Source organism: Pleurodeles waltl, chromosome 3_1 (assembly GCF_031143425.1).
Source record: "Pleurodeles waltl isolate 20211129_DDA chromosome 3_1, aPleWal1.hap1.20221129, whole genome shotgun sequence".
Taxonomy (NCBI): Eukaryota; Metazoa; Chordata; class Amphibia; order Caudata; family Salamandridae; genus Pleurodeles; species Pleurodeles waltl.
In genome coordinates, this window is record NC_090440.1 from 115,338,425 (window position 1) to 115,361,758 (window position 23,334).

Consider the following 23,334-nt stretch of genomic DNA (forward strand, 5'->3'; position numbering starts at 1 on the left):
TGACTAAAATAAAATACCTATATTTTTGTAACACTGAGGGGGTCATTCTGACCCTGGCGGTCACCGACAGCCAGGGCCAACGACCGCGGAAGCACCGCCAACAGGCTGGCGGTGCTTCCTGGGCCATTCTGACCGTGGCGGTAAAGCCGCGGTCAGAAAAGGGGAACCGGCGGTTTCCCGCCGGTTTACCCCTGGCCAAGGGAATCCTCCATGGCCGCGCTGCTTGCAGCGCCGCCATGGGGATTCCGACCCCCTTCCCGCCATCCAGTTCCTGGCGGTTTTTACCACCAGGAACAGGATGGCGGGAATGGGTGTCGTGGGGCCCCTGGGGGCTCCTGTACTGCCCATGCCACTGGCATGGGCAGTGCAGGGGCCCCCTAACAGGGCCCCACAAAGATTTTCAGTGTCTGCTTTGCTTTGGGATCTCTTGGAGAGGGAAAGGTCATTCAATACGCCAGCGTCTCCGGGAAACTCCAAATATGGAACAAGAGAGACAGCTGCCGAGAATAATATCCAATACCTATACTAGTATAGGACGGGATGGTTTGGGAGCCAAACCTAAAAAATTGGAATTACCAAATACCACCCATAAGGAAGGTACGAAGCAGGCACAAGAGGGCTCTAAGAAGCGCTGGGAAAAACAAAAAGATTTTAAGGATAGGAGAAACAAAAGAGCTGATTCTCCTCATCCGGAGTACTCCGAAAGGAAGTATAATCTAAGAAATAGGGATAACATTAGAACTCCAGACAGATATACTGATTCACGTCCTTCTCGTTCCTTTCAGGACGCACCAGATAGATGTAGCGAGAGAGGAGGCCGTCAAGATCGACGTCCGGAATACGTGAAAGAAAAGAAAGACTCGCCACAGTCTACTGTTAAAAAAGAAGAAAAGACTCCTCAACAAAAGCCACAATTTAAAAAGAAGAAAGTGGCTGCACTGACCATTAAAAATGCCGGTAGTATCGAGAACACTGTTGAGGAACAAGAGGTGGGCAGTGACTCTGTTGGACAGCGCGGCAGAGGTCACGATATGTCTCCAGAGTGTGAAAGATCATCAAGATGCGACAGCAACTAGCGATTACATCGCAGTTAAAACGGCGGATGGTCGCGTACTCCCACCCGATCGGGTTTTTGATTTAACAATTCAGATAGAGGGAGACGTGGAACGCATTATTAGTGTAATATTTTGGGATGAACTTACTAGTGATATCCTGTTGGCCGAGAGAGACTGGCCACCTGAACATGTCCGCAAGCTCCCACATGGGGAAGATGTCATTTTGCCTTCTTTCCCCGATCTTGTTCCGGAGGCAGACAAACAAGCCTATCCTGCTGAATGGGCTTTAGCGCAGGCACCTGCATTATACCGTAATCATGTAGGATGGGACAAGGACTCTCCTTGTCATGTTATTCCCGTTCGGTCTACACCACACCCGCAGCCACAATACCCTGTTAAACATGAAGCAAAAGCTCCAGTGACGGAGATACTGTTACAACTTGAATACCAGGGAGTAATTGAGCCCTGTACATCGGCAATGAATAATCCGCTATTTCCCGTTGCGAAACCTGATCATTCATATAGAATAGTGGTTGATTATAGGCACTTGAATAGTCATGCACGCACTTATGCTATACAAAATTCACACAGCACAGCGCTAATTAATAATATAGTGCGTAAAAAATACAAAACTACATTGGATATATCTAATGGTTTTTTCTGCCAGAATTTAGCACATGAAAGTAGAGACCTAAGTGCATTTTCCTTTGGTTCTCAGAAACGCTTTTGTCGTTTACCCCAGAGTTATAAGAACAGCCCAGGACTGTTTTCGGCCCGTGTCACATCAATCTTGCACGAGCTTGATTCCGAGGCATTATCATATGTGGATGATATCTATCTCACTGTTGACACCCTTGACATTCATCTTGCAAGGGTCGATCGGATAATTCTGGGATTTGCTGCCTACGGATATAAATTTAATTTTATGAAAGGCAAGATTGCCTTTCTTAGTGTATTGTTCCTGGGATATGAGCTATCAAACGAGGGGAAGAGCCTGGCCCGCACTTCCTAGAGAAGTGTGCTCAGCTACAGCCTCCGAACACGCTTAAGAAATTACAGTCATTACTGGGTTTCTTTAATTATGGCAGAACATATATTCCAGATTATGCTGAACGCGTAAAGCCATTATATGACTTAATTCAGCCCAATTATTCTAGCAGGCGATGGACAATTGAACACACACACATCCTAAGGGACATACAACAAGACATGCTGGAAGCTAGACACTTGTACACACGGGACAATAAAACAAATTTGGTCATCAGAATAATAGCTGGTGCCCTAGGATTTACCTATGTCACCTTTAATGAGGGTGACACGGTGCCAATAGCACACAAATCACATTTGTACTCCAATGCAGAGAAACGTTTTGCTCCTACTGAAAAAATTCTGACAGCAGTTCAGATTGCCGTCATAAAGGAGAGACCGCTTGCCCAGGGGAAACGCATTGTTGTTGTCTCCCCGGTTCTGGCCTTAGAGGCTGTCACTAAAGCTAGCGTTCCTAATGCTAAGGCATTGCATCCACGCTGGATTCAGTGGGCAACGTCTCTGACCACCACTGATGTTGATTATGTGTTTGACCCAAGACTTCAGACACAGGAGTTTCTCTAGTATGAACAGGAGTACCCCGCTCCCTTACACTTATTGCCAATAGACAGTTATGATACAATCATTTATACTGACGGATCGGCACAACCGGCTGTGGGTACTAAACATCAATACTCGGCAGCTTGCGCAGCCGTGTGCGGGGTAATGGAAGACGGAGTTTTCCATCCTCATAATACCTACACATTGACCTTAGGGGACTGCACAGCCCAGTTGGCCGAGCTTAAGGCTCTTCTTCTAGCGCTCGAAAATACAGAGCCAGGCACACATACTTTGATTGTCTGTGATTCGTATTACTGCGTCCAGTCATACAATGAATACCTCACTCATTGGAAACTGAACGAGTTTAGAGACTCTAAAGGGAACACCATTAAACACAAAATGTTGTGGGGAAGGGTGGCTGATCTTAAAGATAAGCTGCCATGTGTCCACGTAGTACATACATTAGGGCACCAACGTGTAGGAATACATGTTGCCGGTAATACATTGGCTGTTCGAAGCAGCCAAAGCATCAGTAGCTACGGCTTCTGTGGCTGCAGTGACTCGTTCTAGGACGAGGTTGGATAATGAAATACTGATTGCCGTTAAAGCCTCGGCTGCAGGCAAGACCCTTCCGAAAGGATACACTACGAACTATAACTATCATATCAGTGCACAGAATGTTGCTTTTGCAACAATTCCTGATGTTGGTGATCGAGTGATCCCAAATGAAGACCAAAGATTGGAACTGATTACAGCTGCACATGAGGGTGTCGCTTCTGCACATGCTGGTATACAGGCCACTAACACCATTCTACAACAACGGTACTGTTGGCCTGGTCTATGCAGACGGACTAAACAGTATGTCCTTTGCTGTGACATTTGTCAGCAGATTAAGGGCTCGAATATCAGACGCCCTCCGCAGACATCTCTCTTAGTGTCAGACAAACCACTCCATTGTGTGTACCTGGACCATTGTGGTCCTTTGCAACCTGATGGTGCATACAAATACATTTTAGTGGCTGTAGATTCCTGTTCTAGATTCCTGTGGGTATGGCCACAGCGGTCGGCTGACGCCCGGACTGTTATAAAAGATTTGCTGATCTTTATCGGTACATATGCGGTTGCAGCATTCCATTCGGACCAGGGCCCTGCATTTGCCTCTAAGGCTTTCAGGGACACCATGAGGACGATGGGTGTTGAACTCCATTACTCCTCACCATACCATCCCGAGGGAAATTCGCTCGTGGAGAGGCGGAATCGTGATCTAAAGCAGTCCTTAACAGCTCGAGTATTAGGTTCAGGCCACAGTTGGTTACATCACCTATATGGGGTCCAGAGAGCACTGAAAAATCTGCCAAGATGGTCCTTGGGGGGAAAGTCTCCATATGAGGTTCTCTTTGGGACAACTATGTATGTTCCCGATCTTGATGCCCCTGGTATGGTGGCAGCAGAAACGCCATTTGACATAAAAGAACGTCTCACTGTTTTACAGGAGCTTCAACAATTCCGTGATGATAAATCATCTGCAAGCGCTGCCACCTTGGGAATGAGGGATTTGGCGAAAACTTCGACTGGCTGGATTCCTAACGTTGGGGATCTGGTTCGTGAGAAGATCGCTGTGAAAAAAGAGTTAGGTCCAGCATACAGAGCACCTGTACCGGTCTTGGGGATAAAAGGCACCAGGACTGTTATCCTTCCGCCATTGTCTGGTTCCAAATCAAACAGATTCATCTCTATTGATGACATCAAATTACACCATGTGGCCGATTCTTCACAGTAGACCAGGAGGTCCCTTGGGTGGTTCCCGATCCCCTCTCACTACTCAACAGAACATCCCTCTACATAGTAGGATGACCATCGCTACTACTGACTATGCAACTATGTAAGCTGCTGTTCCAGACACTTCCTCGACCATGGGGAGGGCGGAATATGAACTTTTGTTGGTTCCTGTAACAACTTCGGAGAACACACCGCTACAGGATTTGGCTGTATTTTACACGAACACTTCCACGACTGGTAACGTCATCTATCATGAACCTCCACAAACAGTGGATGGGAATTCAATGAGTCCTGTGTTTGCGGAGACTTCCTCTGGCTATTTTGTGGACATTGATGATTTTTCTTCAGACTCATCCTCAACTGAGACTGACAAACTTTCCAGAGGTAGCAAGTTCTATCAATGGCTTAAAAAGAACTATTTGATATATCCATGGAACTATCTCTGGTTCTGTTTGACATTTATTGCATTGTTTTTATGGATTGGTTTTGTGACTGTTTTCTTTTTACTAATTAATGGTCACTATATTGCTGATCGCTCCTCAGTGGAGCCTGTTGATGTTATTTTAACACCACATCATTCATCACATAAGGTCCGACGTGATTTGTCCCCTGTCAATATTACAGCTATTCCAATTTCTGATGGGATTGTTTGGGACAAAGTTCCGTTCGATATATACAGTCCTACAGAGATAATTCAAATACCATACGTGTTCAAAATTTCTATGTCTGATGTTATTACACCTAATGTTGTCTCTGATGATTGGGATGTCCAAGCAGTGGATTCCATGCTAACTGAAATGAAGGACTACTCCGCTTTTGGAAGTGATGATGTACATGATTTTACAATGAATTATGGTGAAATGTTCTGCTATAATAATTGGGGACATCACTACCTGCACTGTGCAACTAGATATAGGCCTCTTTTTAACTACACACAATGGGAACATTGTTCAACACCACAGGTGGGGAGTCCAAAGTATTACAGTGACAAATTCACATACTTTTCTGGGCATGATACAACGAAAGCTGAATCTTATTATTTTAAATTACCCACGACACACATTAGAAAACTGTTGCTAACAGATACAAAACTGATTTATTCAGATACCTTCGATTGAGGGTTATGAATATTGGAAGAACACTATCGATTTGAAGAGTGTATGGGGGACGCAAGATTGGCAGATACAGGGTAGGGAGGCTTTGTTTCGAGCTTGCTTAATTCCTGTGCACATTTTTTTTTTAAATGACACTGTTGAGCAGACATCATGTCTGGGATTAGCTAAAATAAAGGATCTAAACACGCCCAGTATCCCTACACCGACAAAATTTAAAGATTGGCAACACTTTCTAAATGTTTCTGAGGAAAGGCTAGATGCATTGGTTAAGGCTGGTGACTATAATTCTTCACTTTCCAGCCCCGAGGGATGGTTGGTATGGCCCACCGATACTGATGAGTGGGCGTTTTTTGAACTCTTCAGGGTTTTTTTCCATTCATAGACCAGACCCTCGCTTTTTGTCAGGTCAGCATGCTGGTATAATTACAACATACAGTGTGGGCAAGCTGTGCCAACAATGGGTACAAACGAACACCTTAACAGCGGTGAAACAACACCTGAATACTCTTTCTGACAGTATAGACCTACAAGATTTCCTATTAGGTCCTAGAAAACAACGCTCGAAACGTTTTTTATATGCCATGTATAATGAAATTTGGAAACTTTCTCAAATTGAGGCTGCTGCACGTTTACGGCAACTTGATAAAGAGAATTTGGAAAACACATTGGCTGTTGTCGACAATGGCATGAACACGCTATCCAACAGGATTTATTCCCTGTCGAATATAGTGTCATCTGCTATTGATATCACTCAGACTGATTTGTCTCTGTTATATCATGGGCAAACACAGCTGCGTTCCATCATGCAGCTGAGTTGGGCATTGCAGACGCTGAAAAGTGGCCACATTCCATGGAAATACCTTAATGGGAGTGAACTATTCGCTGCTTTTAATTTTTCCAGGGAACAAGTGACAATGGCTAAAAGAGAGGCTCGTTTCACCTTGCTTCAAGTAGAAAAATTAGATAAGTTGCCCTTCACGGTAGCAGAGAGTCCTTCAACTATCTGGCTCTTACACAGCATTATTAATTTACCGTTTTCAACGTTTCGTTTCTCAAGCTGCCTGAAACATCTTGCAGTGGGACGATATGAACGGCTAGGAGATAGCTTTATTAAGGAAGAGTGGGAGTTGCCCTTTGAGTATCGATGTCTGAACGGCGAACAAGAGGTCTTTCTTAGCGGAAGTGAATGTGAGACTACTGTTCGTCATTCCATGATATGCAAACAGGTGTCTCTTCACGGTCTTTGCAATGCGGGGGTCGCGAATTTGGCCTGTTTTCTGAAGGGTACTCCTGTCTCCTTGATTCGTTCAGTGTTTCATGATCTTTCTAATGGGAGTTATGTTCTTCTGAGCGATGACAGCTGTTGCGGCTTGCGACCTTGAATTGCCTACGCAATCTCAGTCACGAAGGTCGTTACGTGTTGTGGCCATGTTTTGTTTCCCCCCACACGAGAGATACAAGTATCTGAAATGTGGCCCCACATTGATACTATTAATGTGAACTATGACAAGTTGAGTAGACTGAAGGCGCTATTGTTTCAAAAACAGGTCACCTTGATATCCGCTAAAGAGACGTATGCTCTCCAGGTTGCGAGATCATCAGCCGAGATACAATCCCTTTTAAATACCGATTTCCCCAAACACTTTGGAGAGTTGGTGTCCAGAATATTCAATGCTTCAAGCACAACTGGGATTGTTCATTTCTTTAAGGCTGTCGGGTCTGGTTTCGTGTCCATCTTCCAGACTGTCTTCGGAGTCATCCCATCAGCCATCCATTCTCTCTTTTCCAGTGTGTTTGGTGGCTTTCCAATTATTTTGGCTTTAATTGGCGGACTACTACTGCTATTGTTTCTGATTCGCGGTGGTTATTTTTTTCCAGCGACAAAGAGCAATGGAGCCGCTCCCGTCAACGCCGCTGTGCCGTGAACGCATGGTTCGGATCTTCGGTACACCTTTGCTGGTGGAACTGGAATTTGACTGGTCATTGTCATTCCGGCCTCTACTGTGGTGCGTACAACCGGTGTTCCGCTGCATATGGTGTCTCTTTGAACATCTGCCTATGGTCTGTCTTGCTGTTGCACCGACATCTCCTGCGAACCACGAACTGCTGATGTCCCCGATGAGGGTTCATACACGGTCATGCCCCTTGAGACTGAGGTTGCTCCGCGAGGCCACCTATGAGCCTTCTGTTATACGATCTAACATGGATGAGGACACTGCAGCGAGTGTCGATACACCGATGACTATGGCTCACTTCTGCTCTGTGGATCCGTTTGTCCGTCCAGCTCTCGATTTCACTTCAGACGATGTTGACTCATTTTTTAGATCCTTGAATGGTGACTTCGATGACATTCTTCAAGATCCTGCATATAGCACATAATTTGATGAATTTGCTTGCCAGTTCCCAATTCTGATAAAGTAGCAATTATACTAAAAGTTTGCTATACTTGTCATGGTTGATATTAAAGTCTCTGAAATGTTTTTTAAACAAATTTTAAGTTTTTTGGCTTTTTAGTTCAGTAGCAGCTTTTTAGCGATTGGGTTTCTTTACCTTCATCATACCTGTTACGGCAATGGGGAGGGTGTAGTGAATCCTAGTTTGTTTTAACGGGTTAACAGGAGTTAGCTTAGCCGTAGGCTTGTAAACTCGTGCCCCCGTCACCCAGTGACTTTTAACCTACTTAGCTTGCTCTGGCTTAGTCCATTTAATTATTTATTTCCTTTAAAATGGCGGCCTTGTTTATAGTTAGGCCACTTGTTATGGGTTCTATTATCAGTGTCAAGGCGTCAAGATCAAGCACGAAAGACAAACATACAGTAGGCATTCACACTTAGGGATTTTCCCTCTCTATACTTTCGAGGGATTGTTGATATTAATTGCCATCCCAAGCATGTCTGTTATCTATTGTTATGAATAACACTTATGTCAGAGGACCTTGTAGATCTGTTTAAATACAACACACTTTTAGACAGATAATCAGAGGGATTCCGACCAGAGGGCATCGCCACCATCGCTGATACCGATGCTGCAGTCATTTTGACATTGACCCAGTCTTCGTGTCCCTGCGGAGTCTGAGATAGAGACCTCATTACAAGGTAATGAGGGTTGGGGGCTCCTCTCATGGACACGGCTTTGGCAGATTATGTGTAACCAACCCAGCTCTTCCTTTTTTAGGTAGGAGGTTAGACCTACTCTCCTTAGAGTATTAGGGCTTATTCCATCTTTTACATATACATATATTTCTTTCATATATTGCATAATGGTGGGGGTCTTTATAACAATGACTCTCTCTTTACAATACTGTTGTTTGGTATATTCATTATCCTAATCATTGCAGTTCATGCAACTTATCACAAATTGCAGTTATGTTGAATAAAAACTATTATAACTTTACTGCATCTGTGTTATTGCCTTTGTTTGTATGAGACATAATAAATCTGTGAGAAAAGGGTAATTTCCGTTTAACCACGACAACCCTGAGATATTGTACTTTGAGTCCATGCGTAAGCGACTGCTACAAATCACCTTTTACTATTGTGTTTCTGGTGAGGTACTGCTAGTAAGCCGGTAAGGTTTGGACGACAGTTACAAATAGTTGTAGGAAGAGACTTAGGCGGTCATTCTGACCGCGGCGGTCGCCGCCCGGCAAGCGGTTCCCGCCTAAAGACCGCGGCGGCCATTCCGGCTTTCCTGCTGGGCCGGCGGGCGACCGCCAGAAGACCGCCGGCCGGCCCAGCGGGAAAGCCCCTGCAACAATGAAGCCGGCTCGGAATGGAGCCGGCGGAGTTGCAGGGGTGCGACGGGTGCAGTGGCACCCGTCGCGATTTTCACTGTCTGCAAAGCAGACAGTGAAAATCTTTGTGGGGCCCTGTTAGGGGGCCCCTGCACTGCCCATGCCAGTGGCATGGGCAGTGCAGGGGCCCCCAGGGGCCCCACGGCACCCGTTCCCGCCATCCTGGTTCTGGCGGTGGACACCGCCAGAAACAGGCTGGCGGGAAGGCGGTCGGAATCCCCATGGCGGTGCTGCAAGCAGCGCCGCCATGGCGGATTCCCTGGGCCAGCGGGAAACCGGCGGGAAACCGCCGGCTCCCCTTTTCTGACCGCGGCTTTACCGCCGCGGTCAGAATCGCCCAGGAAGCACCGCCAGCCTGTTGGCGGTGCTTCCGCCGCCCTCCGCCATGGCCATGGTCATGGACTGCCAGGGTCAGAATGACCCCCTTAGTCACCTACAAATGTAAGTACTGTCATCCTGAGACCAGCAGTCTTGCTCAGAGCAAGAGTCCAAACTACGACAACACACATACAGACAACAACCACATCACCCCCTGCAGCTCCCTTCACCTGAACAAGCCAGTCATATTGCATACACAAATACATGTACTCACTCACACACACAATTTGCAGCACAACATGACAGGTACAGGTACCCTGGCAATGTAGACACATGAACACAGTTGACAGGTATGAATGTACCATCATTGTGTTGTCAGCATTCATTTACCAATGAACACTGGCACCATAATGACAGTTGTGTATGTCTGCAATATTTGTTGTTTACCAATGTATGACCCCATCCATGTTTGACCCACTTGTGCCCCCGACACATGTATGTCACAGTGATTTAAAAAAATACTGTGACATGTATATGCCTGCAGTGGCCCGACCTCCGATGCAGTGCCCACTCAATGTATCCTGGCAACGCAGCATCCCTGCCTTTGAGTCCGGCGACAGTGGGGGGTTGTGTTTTCTCTGTGATTCAGAGGCACCAGCTATGGCAGGTGTTGTTCATTAATGTCTAGTCGAAGATAGGTCTGGAATGTCGAAAAAAGGTGAGTTTTCACCCCTTTTCCCCCCAATTTGCCAACTCAAACATGGAGGCAGAACCGCCACTTTTCTTGGAGGGAAGGCACGTTTAAATCTGCACGGCAGGAAGTGTGTTTAGGGTTCCGCTGTCAGACACTTTTCCCCATTGCATCTTCGATGTGGGCAAATGTGGGCTCTCATCTGTGGGACCACCAACATCTAATTACGGCAGGCAGACTATCATGGCAGTAAACAGCTTTAAAATCGAGAAGTTGATGGTGGGACTTACCACCAAGATCTACATCTGGCCCATAGTTAGTAAGTTGATTAGCATTTTAACACCTTATTGCTACTTCAAAGTGTTACGCTAACTTTTAGCAGAAAAAAATAGCAAGTCCATAAAATGCATTTATTAACATGTAATGCACAGCATACCTACTCTCAATAAAAAAAAGCTGTTTAGCTGTTTTTAAGCACAGCTTTTGCCCATGGATGATAAACACTGCAAGGCTTAATGCCACTTCTCTACATTGCTCCCAGAGCCACCTCTGACCATGGCTGGTTGTCATTGCAAATCAGTGTAACATTTGGGTGATAGTCCTTGCACAAAGCACCATCACTTCTATCAAATGCCTTGGGGCATATTTACAAGCCCCTAGAGCCTTTCTGTGTCATATTAGCACCATTTTTTAGACTAATTTGGAATTAGGAAGGCTTGTTTACATCGCCTCATTTACAAAGTCGTGCAACGCTCGCATTGTGCTACTTTGCACCCCCTTGCCGCACATTATGTCTGTGCCCAGACATAATGTATGCAAGGGGGGCATTCTAGCCCTAGGAAGCCCGCAGAAATAGTGCAATGAAATCTACAAGATTACACTGCGTCATTTTTTGCTCATTTTTAACATCTGCTCTAAACAGGCATTAAAATGACAGCTACTAGCACTCATTTCAGGTGTGAGTGGTGCGGTTACAATGTGAATGGGCACTTTTTCGGTTTCAAAGAGCCCAAAAGCTTGAATTAAGAGCCCACTGAGCCACACCAAGGGTCCAGGACCTGATGGGCACCTCTTAGGGGTAAGGAACTAATTATTATTGAGTCTGGGAGCTGTGGGGATCCTATAAAGTCCCTGAGGCTTAGATCAGAAGGCAAGCAGACGTTGAGTCTCTCTGTGGTGCTGGGTCCAAGATGGGTTTACAGGTCCAGGAAAAAGAGCAGGAGGCAGCAGGTCAGCGCAGCAGGGCAGCAATTCCTTCAGGGCAGCAGAGTGGCAGTCCTTGTAGCAGCACAACAGTCCTTCCTCCTGGCAGAGTATCGACAGGTCCAGATGTGTACTAAAGTGGCGGTGTCTGAGGTCCTTCTTTTATAGACTTGTTCCCTGGTTAAAGAAGGTGGGAGAAGCTTCTAGACAGTGTCTTTGAAGAGCAAAGGTTTCTCTGTCTCCCCTGCCCTGGCTCCACACTGACTAAAGTGACAAAGTAAGATTGTTAAGTCCATTGTCTGGAGTCTGGACACAGCGTACAGAGGTGTAGGTGGGGCTGGGCCCAGGTGCTCTCTCACATCCTGCCAGTTCTAGCCGTCTGTCACGCCTGAGATCCCACTGTGTATTCACAAAGTCCAACTGCCAGCTACACCCAGTCATTGGACCAGAAACAGGCTGCAGCCACCAATTGGCTAAGGCAAGAAAATTGCAAATTTCTGAAAGTGCCATTTTCTGAATTGTAATTTACTTGCTTCACGATAAATTAGGATCTTAAATTAGGATTACAGACACACTAAACAATAACTAGTTATCACTTCCCATTTGCAAATTATACTTATAAAATGTAAGTCCAATGTTATCATACGGAGATGATAGGCCTTGCAGTAGTGAAAACAAATGTAAGAGTTTCTCTCTACCAGGAAAGCCCAAAAGTACATATCCAACATTTAAATGCATTGCACCCTGTCCTCTGGGCTCTCCATGGTATATCCTAGGGGTGGCAAATATATTGAAAGGAAGGTTTGAGTCTGGCAAAGGGATTATTTTGGGAGGCCATGTTTAGAAGGCTATGTAAGTGGGTGGCACAATCAGTGCTGCAGACCCACAAGTAGAATTTAATTTACATGTAGCGGGGCACAAGCAATACCACTTTACTAGGGACTTAATAAGTAAATCAAATATACCAATCTGGGGGACAGAACACAAGCTTTGCACTGGTTAGCAATAGTAAAGTACACAGAGTTCTAAAGCCAGAAGAAACAGGGTCAGAAAAGTGGAGGTGGTATGCAAAGTGTTGGGGGATGACCACCCTAAGGCTGTCAGGTCTGTCAGGTCTTGTCAACACAAACACTTTGTAATACCGGATTTCTTTTAATATGTTAATGCACAGCATATACCAGTTCCTAGCAAAATTGTAATAGTAAAAAGAGTTTCAAACGGATTTGCTTTTTTCTTCTTCTTTCTATGGCATTTTGACATTTCATGAATTTTACCATGAAGCAAGCTTCTGAATTCAATTTAACTAATAGCTTTTGTTTTAGATAAAAACCTTCAGCAGTACAATTATTGCAAAGGTTTGTATTGAATATGTGTAATGCCATTTTTTGTCTGCCATGGGAAGATGAATGCAATATTTCCTACAATTCAATAACACAATATATTTCAAGTTTCAAAATAGTCAGTGTGATACAGAAACATTACTTTTGTACAACGTTCAAAAACATGACCATGTAGAGCCAAGTTACTATGAAGTTCTCATTCAAAATCAATAAAGAACATACAATTTCAAGCTGGTTCTCTACCTTAGTGTTTCATATTTAAATTTTTGTGCTGCCCCACACCATCATCTACTTGTCACACAGAGATTTTTCTGTGGAATGGTGCAGACATTGGATGCAATTCCTGATAAACTGTTATTTAGTGATGCGTAGTACAAATGGCTGTGTGTTTAGCATACATTCACAATAAGAACGTATTCAATACACATTACCTCCCTATATGACAAGGAACCTTTTTTACAATTTTGAATAGAACCAAATATCATAAAATACAAAACACTAGCGAGCATGTAATTGTAATTGTAATCGTATTTATATAGCGCTTACTACCCCTGACGAGGCGTCGTAGCGCTTTTCGATGAGTAGCACGCTACTCCGCTACCCAACAAGAATTAGTGATGGATTAGTATAATTTAAATAAGGAGTACAGTTTTAGTATTATTATGAGTTAATTTGAGTTGCGGATATGAGAGTTTGTTAGTTAGATTGACTGGAGTAATGGAGGGGTGGAGGAGGAAAGAAATCCAGAAGTGTTAGTTGGGAGTTTATCCTTCATTTACTCAATCCAAAGGCTTGAGATGAATAAAAGGGGAGCGGAGGAGAAAGAGGATGTGGAAGGGTTAGGGAGAGCATAGTAGCAGGGTGAGATGAATGCAGGAGAATTTAGTAGGGTTGTGTGGGAGGTCACAGAGGTAGAGTGAGGTTTGGTGAGTTAGATGTGGAGGTGGAGGGAAGAGCTTAGGCAGAGATATTTAGGAGATGAAAGTGGTCGAAGGGATTTGGGATGAGTCCGAGTGAGAATGGAGGATAGTTTGATAGAGACATGACATAAGAGTGATGAGTAGATAATTGTGATAAAAAGAGAGCAGAAATTCATAGATATCTAGTATAACAACCCATGCAATGATCCACAAACATGCCAGACACAGAAACAACATATACACATACATACACATATATATATATATATATATTTATACACACACACACACATGAATACACACACATATGCACATACAGTACATAATTAGAATCATGGGTAAAAAATACTTAGTCAGACAGGTTTAAAAGAGTGTGTGTGTATTTTATTGTTATTGGTTTAGTTTCTGTAAAATGAGCATCGTGGCCTACCCAACCGGAGTATTTTCTACGAGTATATCAGTAAGCGTTACCTAGCATGTTTTATATGCCCCGTTTATATTGTACACTAAGGGTACGTGATGGGCCACGGGGTAAGCGTCTCCAGCAACCTTGTGTGCCTTTGGCAATGTGATTGTTACTAGTGCGTCTTTGTGGAGATGTCCTTGTGCTTCTGAGCATCAACAACGCTCCACCGGAATCGGCGGTAAACGCATTGGGGTCGTTTTGGAAAGCTGTCCATCATCCTGGTAAAAGGCGGGAATTCCTTTACCTACTTCGAGGGTGGACGGGGCGTGGCTCAGCGGGCGGAGCTTACAGGTGCTTTATAAAGGGAGAACCTTCTACTCTGTGTCTCCAGCAGAGGAAGATAGAACCCGAGCGTCACAGTCAGATACAGATTACGCTCCAGTACATCATCAGTTCACCTCCAGGAAGGATTCTAGATCTTTTCTGCTATGGGATCTCTGAGCGTACAGCCTTGCTTTATCTTTGCCAAGCCCAAGAGTTAGGGTGGCTTGTCCTTTCCAGAGGCTGATCTTCAACTGCGGCACCTGCTACGTTTATATTTCTAAGTGCTTCCTGTTGCGGTTTAGTTTCTGTAAAATGAGCATCGTGGTCTACCCAACCGGAGTATTTTCTACGAGTATGTCAGTAATCGTTACCTATCATGTTTTATACGCCCTGTTTATATTGTACACTAGGGGTACGTGATGGGCCACGGGGTAAACGTCTCCAGCAACCTTGTGTGCCTTTGGCAATGTTATTGTTACTAGTGCGTCTTTGTGGAGATGTCCTCGTGCTTCTGAGCATCAACAACGCACCACCGGAATCGGCGGTAAACGCATTGGGGTCGTTTTGGAAAGCTGTCCATCATCCTGGTAAAAGGCGGGAATTCATTTACCTACTTCGAGGGTGGACGGGGCGTGGCTCAGCGGGCGGAGCTTACAGGTGCTTTATAAAGGGAGAACCTTCTACTCTGTGTCTCCAGCAGAGGAAGATAGAACCCGCGCGTCACAGTCAGATACAGATTACGCTCCAGTACATCATCAGTTCACCTCCAGGATGGATTCTAGATCTTTTCTGCTATGGGATCTCTGAGCGCACAGCCTTGCTTTATCTTTGCCAAGCCCAAGAGTTAGGGTGGCTTGTCCTTTCCAGAAGCTGTTGGCACTGCAAAGTGATGTTGGCGGGGTAAGCTGGAGTCCCCAAACTGCAGAGTGCTACCATGCAATATCTGGGGGTCAAATGGATGACTTGCATCAGTCAGTACAGGGGTGTTGTACAAATTGCATCAAAATAATTTCTGTAGGTACACAGTGCTTGCGGTCTCATTTCTGAAGCATCTTTTTTGCGGTTTATCAGAGAACACAATAGGCGTCAAGTTAATGCCGCACTGTCAAACCTTGAGTAAGAAAGATTCTACACCAAGAACACAAAAACTGAACGTTACAAGATATTCATATAAATTCCCCAAGGAAACACTAATGCATGGGCTTACTAGGCAATACTGATTAATCGGTTACGCCTTGGTTCCAGGTTTTACGACTACAGAATGGCAAGACTAGAGGCTAAAGGAATGATGTCAGTTGACATTTCATGAAAATAACTACAAAATCATGCCTTTTAAATTGCAAAGAGAGTAACTACTGTGTTTAGATATCAGTATAATGCAACCTACAGTAGACTTAAGTGCTCAGGCATAATTTCCTGTCCTTACATCTCTGCATCTCCATGCACACTGGCTTTAGTTCAGCAGTAGCAGTCTGCGCCGTAATGGATGGGCATCTCAACAATTATTTGGAAGCAGCTGGAACAAGCAGAGAGAAGAACTTCTCCAAGGCTCTGTGTTGGCAAGTGCTATACAGAGCAGCTGAATATCCCTTCCAACAGCAACATATTTTATCAAAGAGAGAAACCAGTCCAATACTATCACAGGCTAAATATAAAAACACTACTACTCTACACACCAAAACTGTGTACAATAAGATACACAAACTGCCTGCACAATATACATGCAGCTCATTAGTTCTTCTATACTCCATATCAACCTTGGATAATGTATGATAGAAGTGCAGCTGAATGCTACTGACAACTGGGAAAGTTGGTCATTTCTGTCCCCTGCGATCACTGCTTGGGCCAAAATCCTAAACTGGTGAAAAGAAATCTCAATCTTTTCTGGTACAGAGGCAAACAGGTTTCGCACAGCACTGTAAATGCAGTATAGGTTTTAGGAAAAACCTTAACCCCCCAGCACAGATCTAGGTCACATGTTTATAATATTTAGTGTCAAGGACTGACAGACTTCTGAAGCAAGGCTGTTTTGAATATCACACCATTGTTAGAAGGAGACTGTATGAAGTACACCTAATGCACTACTGCAGATCTCACTTCTATTAGAGATTAGCATCTTAATGTTCACCTCAAAGGTAGTAGTACCTCAGACAAGAAAAGGAGGTAACTGTGCCTCAGTAGAGTTGAGCAAACATCCTTGTTTCCTACAACTAAATCTGTGGTGTTCTCGTGTACATGCGTCTCGTATGTCACAAGATAGATGGAGCTGGGGTATTCTGGAATGTGGGAAACCGTGAGAGACAGTTGAGAAAGGCGGAACGAGTGAAGCAAGGCGGTCATGGTGGGGGTGTATATCAAATAAACAGGACATCCCGAAATACCTACTTGCTCCTGTGAGTTATCCAACGTCACATTTGGGGAAGAGCAAATATATAACCCACTCAACCTCAACATCTGCTACTGTTTAACAAGGAAGAAACTTACTTTGTGGCGGTGCAGTAGCAGCTTCATCTGGTCACGAGGAGAAGTAAGTGAAATGACGGCTGCATAGTATTTAACTAGGAAGTGAAACACTGAATAAGTAAGATAAGTGCAGGAAACATTGTCGGGAGTCTGGTGTGTTTCATTTATGAAGCGGCGGCCATTTTAGGAGTACTGAGGAAAAGCACAGAGGGGTTGGAACGCTAACAGATACAAGCCAAAGGCGGAGACGGCCATTTCAGGTGAAGAGCAAGTGAACTGTCAGTTTACATTATAATAGTTCACATATTTAGTCAACAACTTTAGAACAATGAGGGAAAAAAATTGAAACACAGCATATTTGCCTTCACTGATTTTTAGTTTTTTACTTAAAATGATAAACATTGAGACCTGATACCATACAAGGAAAAAAATACAGTACCTAACGGTGCACGCATATTTATACAACAGGGTTTGATGACTGTGGTAATACTGGGGCTTATTCTGGATCTACTATACAGTGATAAGCACACTAGCCCCAAGTGAGGAAGACTGCACCTCAAAGTCATATGATCCTACGTTGCAGAACCGTCAAGGTCTTTTTCGAGTTCATACATCCTGTTAACACTTCGAATCTTATTTATAGTGAAAACTTATTGCCCTATCAATGCATGCTGGGAGTTGTGGTTCAAATATAAATATGAAATGTTGAAACAATACTAATCAATGTAATTAATTTATAGAGAGATTCTCATGAGGTTAAACAAAACAATATAAAAAATATCGAAATAATCAAAATTCAAATACTTTGTGGGAAAACAGACCTATATCGGATTCACTTCATATACCATTCCCAACCTCACTATAATAACTATAATTCTAACAATATAATCACTTAAATAATTAACTGATTTTCTCTACAATTATTATCATTGCTGAATTTAAACAAAAAGATATATAAAAAAAAGATATATCTATGGCAAACATACAAGTAAATTCTATCCAAAATTTAAATATTGTGTACATCAGGACTAAACCATTCCAAATTCAATTGAAAAATGGCTATTACAAATACTCGCAAAGTAGTCAAGAGAATTTATGCAGCTCTCGTGATGAAAAGACATTATTTAGCAGCTCAAAATAAATGTGGAGTGTGGAAGAAGAAGGGAACATGAATGAATATGAAATATGTATAGAAAGGTTAGACACTATCTTCCTCGCATCAGTACAGTAATGGAGCATTATTATTTCGGTATGAGAGTGCAAGGTGACACAGAGACCATTGGGGAGTATGTAAGCAGTTTACGTTTAGTGATGCAACAGATGAGAGGATTAGGGGCCAGTTGGTCCAGGGGTGTAGCGGTAACAAAATTAGAGAAGAACTATGGATCAAAGATGAAGCTCCATTAGAAGAAGTTATACTTATAGCGAAACATGTTGAACACATGTTGAATTGTGTAAAAGAATTAGACAATATAAAAGATGAGTGCTGTAAAAACAAAAGAAGAATCTGTATGTGTGATAAAAATGGGTGAAACAGAAAAAAAGTGAGAAGAGTAATTTCAAGGGTGAGTGTTTCAGGTGTGGTAGACAAGGATTGTAGAGCTAATGATCTGGAGTGTCAAACAATAAAAGGTAACCTGTCACATATGTGGGAAGAAAGGACATTTTGGAATGTTGTACGAGCAAGGTGAAAAATAATGACAAAGAGAAAGCAGTACAAGTACAAAACATGCTTCAAATAAACAATACCATAGATCTGAACCAGAACTGTGAAAATACAGATCAGGGACACCCCTCTGCGTTGGTTGAGAATAATGTTGCGCTTATAATGAAATTTGACTTGTGCTCTCATCCTACTATAATCTGAAAAAGGGTATTTGATGAGTGTTTCATAAAACAAGAACTACTTGCAGAGTTAGATGTCCGACCAAGTGGTTATGGAGGCACACAGACTGAAATCGTAGGGTGATTCAAGGCTGATATTCAAAAGACATAAGTGAGAAGAAAAGATTTATGTTGCAAACAAGGGGGATACTTTTATTGGTTGGTTTCATCAGAAACAGGTAGGGGTCAAGTTGGATTCAAATGCAGTACCTCAAGTGATTCAAAGTCAACTGGCAAAGTTTGTTGAGGAATTTCTTCAATTATTTCAAGAAAAACTTAGCTGCTTAAAAGGTTATGAGAGCATCATATTCGATTGAAGAGAGATGCTGTACCTGTGGTGGCCAAGTTGAGAGGAATTCCTTTGAGCATACAAGAAAAAGTGAGCTGTGAGTTGCAGAAAGTAGTCGATCTGGATGTGATAAAGTCAATAGAGGCCACAGAATGGTTAGCGTCTGTGGTTGTGGACAAAAAGTAGAATGGGGACGATCAACTTTGTGTAGCTTTAAGAGCACTGAATTGGGAGGTTGTGGTCGATACATTCCCACTTCCAAACATTGAAGAGCTAATGTCCACACTTGCAGGAGCAAGTATTTTTACTACAGTAGATATGACATCAGCATATCACCAGATCAAGTTAGACAGTCTCACAAGATCTTACTCTTATTACCTTTATAACACTGATGGAGGGTTACAGGTTCAAGAGATCACCTTTTAGACTTGTGTCTAGAGCATCAGTGTTTCAGAGAGTAAGGTCAGAAATTTCTAAAGACCAGCAAGGAGACAGATATTATCAGGATGATCTACTTATATATGAAAGTGGTGAGTGAGAACATAAGTGATGAGCAAGAGCATAACTTAAGAGTAAGGATGTGTAAAGAAATGGCTCCCTGTTGCAGTTACCCCCCACTTTTTGCTTGATACTGATGCTGACTTGACTGAGAAGTGTGCTGAGGCCTGCTAACCAGGCCCCAGCACCAGTGTTCTTTCACCTAAAATGTACCATTGTATCCACAATTGGCACAACCCTGGCACCTAGGTAAGTACCTTGTAACTGGTACCCCTGGTACCAAGGGCCCTGATGCCAGGGAAGGTCTCTAAGGGCTGCAGCATGTCTTATGCCACCCTAGGGACCCCTCACTCAGCACAGACACACTGCTTGCCAGCTTGTGTGTGCTGATGGGGAGAAAATGACTAAGTCGACATGGCACTCCCCTCAGGGTGCCATGCCAACCTCCCACTGCCTGTGGCATAGGTAAGTCACCCCTCTAGTAGGCCTTACAGCCCTAAGGCAGGGTGCACTATACCACAGGTGAGGGCATATGTGCATGAGCACTATGCCCCTACAGTGTCTAAGCAAAACCTTAGACATTGTAAGTGCAGGGTAGCCATAAGAGTATATGGGCTGGGAGTCTGTCAAAAACGAACTCCACAGCTCCATAATGGCTACACTGAATACTGGGAAGGTTAGTATCAAACTTCTCAGAATAATAAACCCACACTGATGCCAGTGTTGGATTTATTAAAAAATGCACACAGAGGGCATCTTAGAGATACCCCCTGTATTTTACCCAATTGTTCAGTGCAGGACTGACTGGTCTGTGCCAGCCTGCTGCCGAGAGACGAGTGTCTGACCTCATGCGGTGAGAGCCTTTGTGCTCTCTGAGGACAGAAACAAAGCCTGCTCTGGGTGGAGGTGCTTCACACCTCCCCCCTGCAGGAACTGTAACACCTAGCAGTGAGCTTCAAAGGCTCAAGCTTCGTGTTACAATGCCCCAGGGCACTCCAGCTAGTGGAGATGCCCGCCTCCTGGACCCAGCCCCCACTTTTGGCGGCAAGTCCAGGAGAGATAATGAGAAAAACAAGGAGGAGTCACTGGCCAGTCAGGACAGCCCCTAAGGTGTCCTGAGCTGAGGTGCCTCTGACTTTTAGAAATCCTCCATCTTGAAGAAGTAGGATTCCCCCAATAGGGATAGGAATGTGACCCCCTCCCCTTGGGAGGAGGCACAAAGAGGGTGTACCCACCCTCAGGGCTAGTAGCCATTGGCTACTAACCCCCCAGACCTAAACACGCCCTTAAATTTAGTATTTAAGGGCTTCCCTGAACCTAAGAATTTAGATTCCTGTAACAACAAGAAGAAGGACTGCCTAGCTGAAAACCCCTGCAGAGGAAGACCAGAAGACAACAACTGCCTTGGCTCCAGAAACTCACCGGCCTGTCTCCTGCCTTCCAAAGAACTCTGCTCCAGCGACGCCTTCCACAGGGACCAGCGACCTCTGAATCCTCTGAGGACTGCCCTGCTTCGACGACGACAAGAAACTCCCGAGGACAGCGGACCTGCTCCAAAAAGACTGCAACTTTATCCAAAGGAGCATCTTTAAAGAACCCTGCAATCTCCCCGCAAGAAGCGTGAGACTTGCAACACTGCACCCGGCGACCCCGACTCGGCTGGTGGAGAACCAACACCTCAGGGAGGACCCCCGGACTACTCTACGACTGAGTACCAAAACCTGTCCCCCCTGAGCCCCCACAGCGCCGCCTGCAGAGGGAATCCCGAGGCTTCCCCTGACCGTGACTCTCTGAAACCTAAGTCCCGACGCCTGGAAAAGACCCTGCACCCGCAGCCCCCAGGACCTGAAGGGCCGGACTTTCACTGCAGAAGTGACCCCCAGGAGTCCCTCTCCCTTGCCCAAGTGGAGGTTTCCCCGAGGAAGCCCCCCCTTGCCTGCCTGCAGCGCTGAAGAGATCCCTTGATCTCTCATTGACTTCCATTGCGAACCCGACGCTTGTTCTAACACTGCACCCGGCCGCCCCCGCGCCGCTGAGGGTGAAATTTCTGTGTGGGCTTGTGTCCCCCCCGGTGCCCTACAAAACCCCCCTGGTCTGCCCTCCGAAGACGCGGGTACTTACCTGCTGGCAGACTGGAACCGGGGCACCCCCTTCTCTCCATTGAAGCCTATGCGTTTTGGGCACCACTTTGAACTCTGCACCTGACCGGCCCTGAGCTGCTGGTGTGGTAACTTTGGGGTTGCTCTGAACCCCCAACGGTGGGCTACCTTGGACCAAGAACTGAACCCTGTAAGTGCATGTGTACCAATCATTTTTGCTGTCGGAAACTGCCTGATTCAAGGAATCGGCGGTTTGCGACGGAAAAAATCTTTTTCTAGGAGCCATAAGTAAAAAACAATTTTTTAGGCCAGGAACAGACCGATTTACAGAATCTGCCATTTGAGACCTTTAAAATCCTTTTTTAAGTGTATAAAAGCACAAATGAAGAGTCAGTAACATGTTACCAAATCACAACCTGCCAGAAATTCGGTATTTGACATGTTTAGAATCACAGTGGTATGTATGAATGTTTTGAGACCAATTTACGGTTGAAAAACATTCATTTTTTACCAACACCACAAAATTGGTGGTAACCATTTGAAAATGAGAAGGCGTCCTCAGGAACCTCTTCGCCTTTGTGAAACAAATATTTTTCAAGAGCAGGCAGTGGCCATGCCTACACTTAAAAAAAAATTAAATGTAACTTAAACATTTCAAGAAAAATAAGATTACTAAAAATCAATCACAGAGATGATTTGCTGACCCCAACATTCCAGCATCCACGTAAGTGCTTCAATTCCAAATGGGTCGCAAACTGCAACCTACCTCATCGATATCCGCGAGGTATGTCAATTTGAAAACCCACAATGAATTACTTTTTATAATCTGTACATTTTTTGTCCATTAAGGAACTATTATGTCCTAATTGCGATTCAGTAAGAATCACAATGGTGAAATCACACTTTTGGAAATCCCTAAATGCATGAAGACAGTATCAATGATGGAAGTTGAGCATGTCAGAGTGGAACCATTGCAAAATCTATCCATATCCCAAAAAAGGTGATCCACTATTTTCATACTGAGGGGGTCATTCTAACTCTGGCGGGCGGCGGACGCCGCCCGCCAGAGTTCCCCCGACAGAACACCGCTTCGCGGTCTGAAGACCGCCGCAGTGATTCTGTTTCCCGCTGGGCTGGCGGGCGACCGCCAGAAGGCCGCCCACCAGCCCAGCGGGAAACCCCTTCCCACGAGGAAGCCGGCTCCGAATGGAGCCGGCGGAGTGGGAAGGTGCGACGGGTGCAGTTGCACCCGTCGCGAATTTCAGTGTCTGCTAAACAGACACTGAAATTCTTTGTGGGGCCCTCTTACGGGGGCCCCTGCAGTGCCCATGCCATTGGCATGGGCACTGCAGGGGCCCCCAAGGGCCCCACGACACCCCATACCGCCATCCTGTTCCTGGCGGGCGAACCTCCAGGAACAGGATGGCGATATGGGGTGTCGGAATCTCCATGGCTGCGCAGCAAGCTGTGCCGCCATGGAGGATTCCTGAGGGCAGCGGAAAACCGGCGGGAGACCGCCGGTTTTCCTGATCTGACCGCGGCCAAACCGCCGTGGTCAGAATGCCCTGCG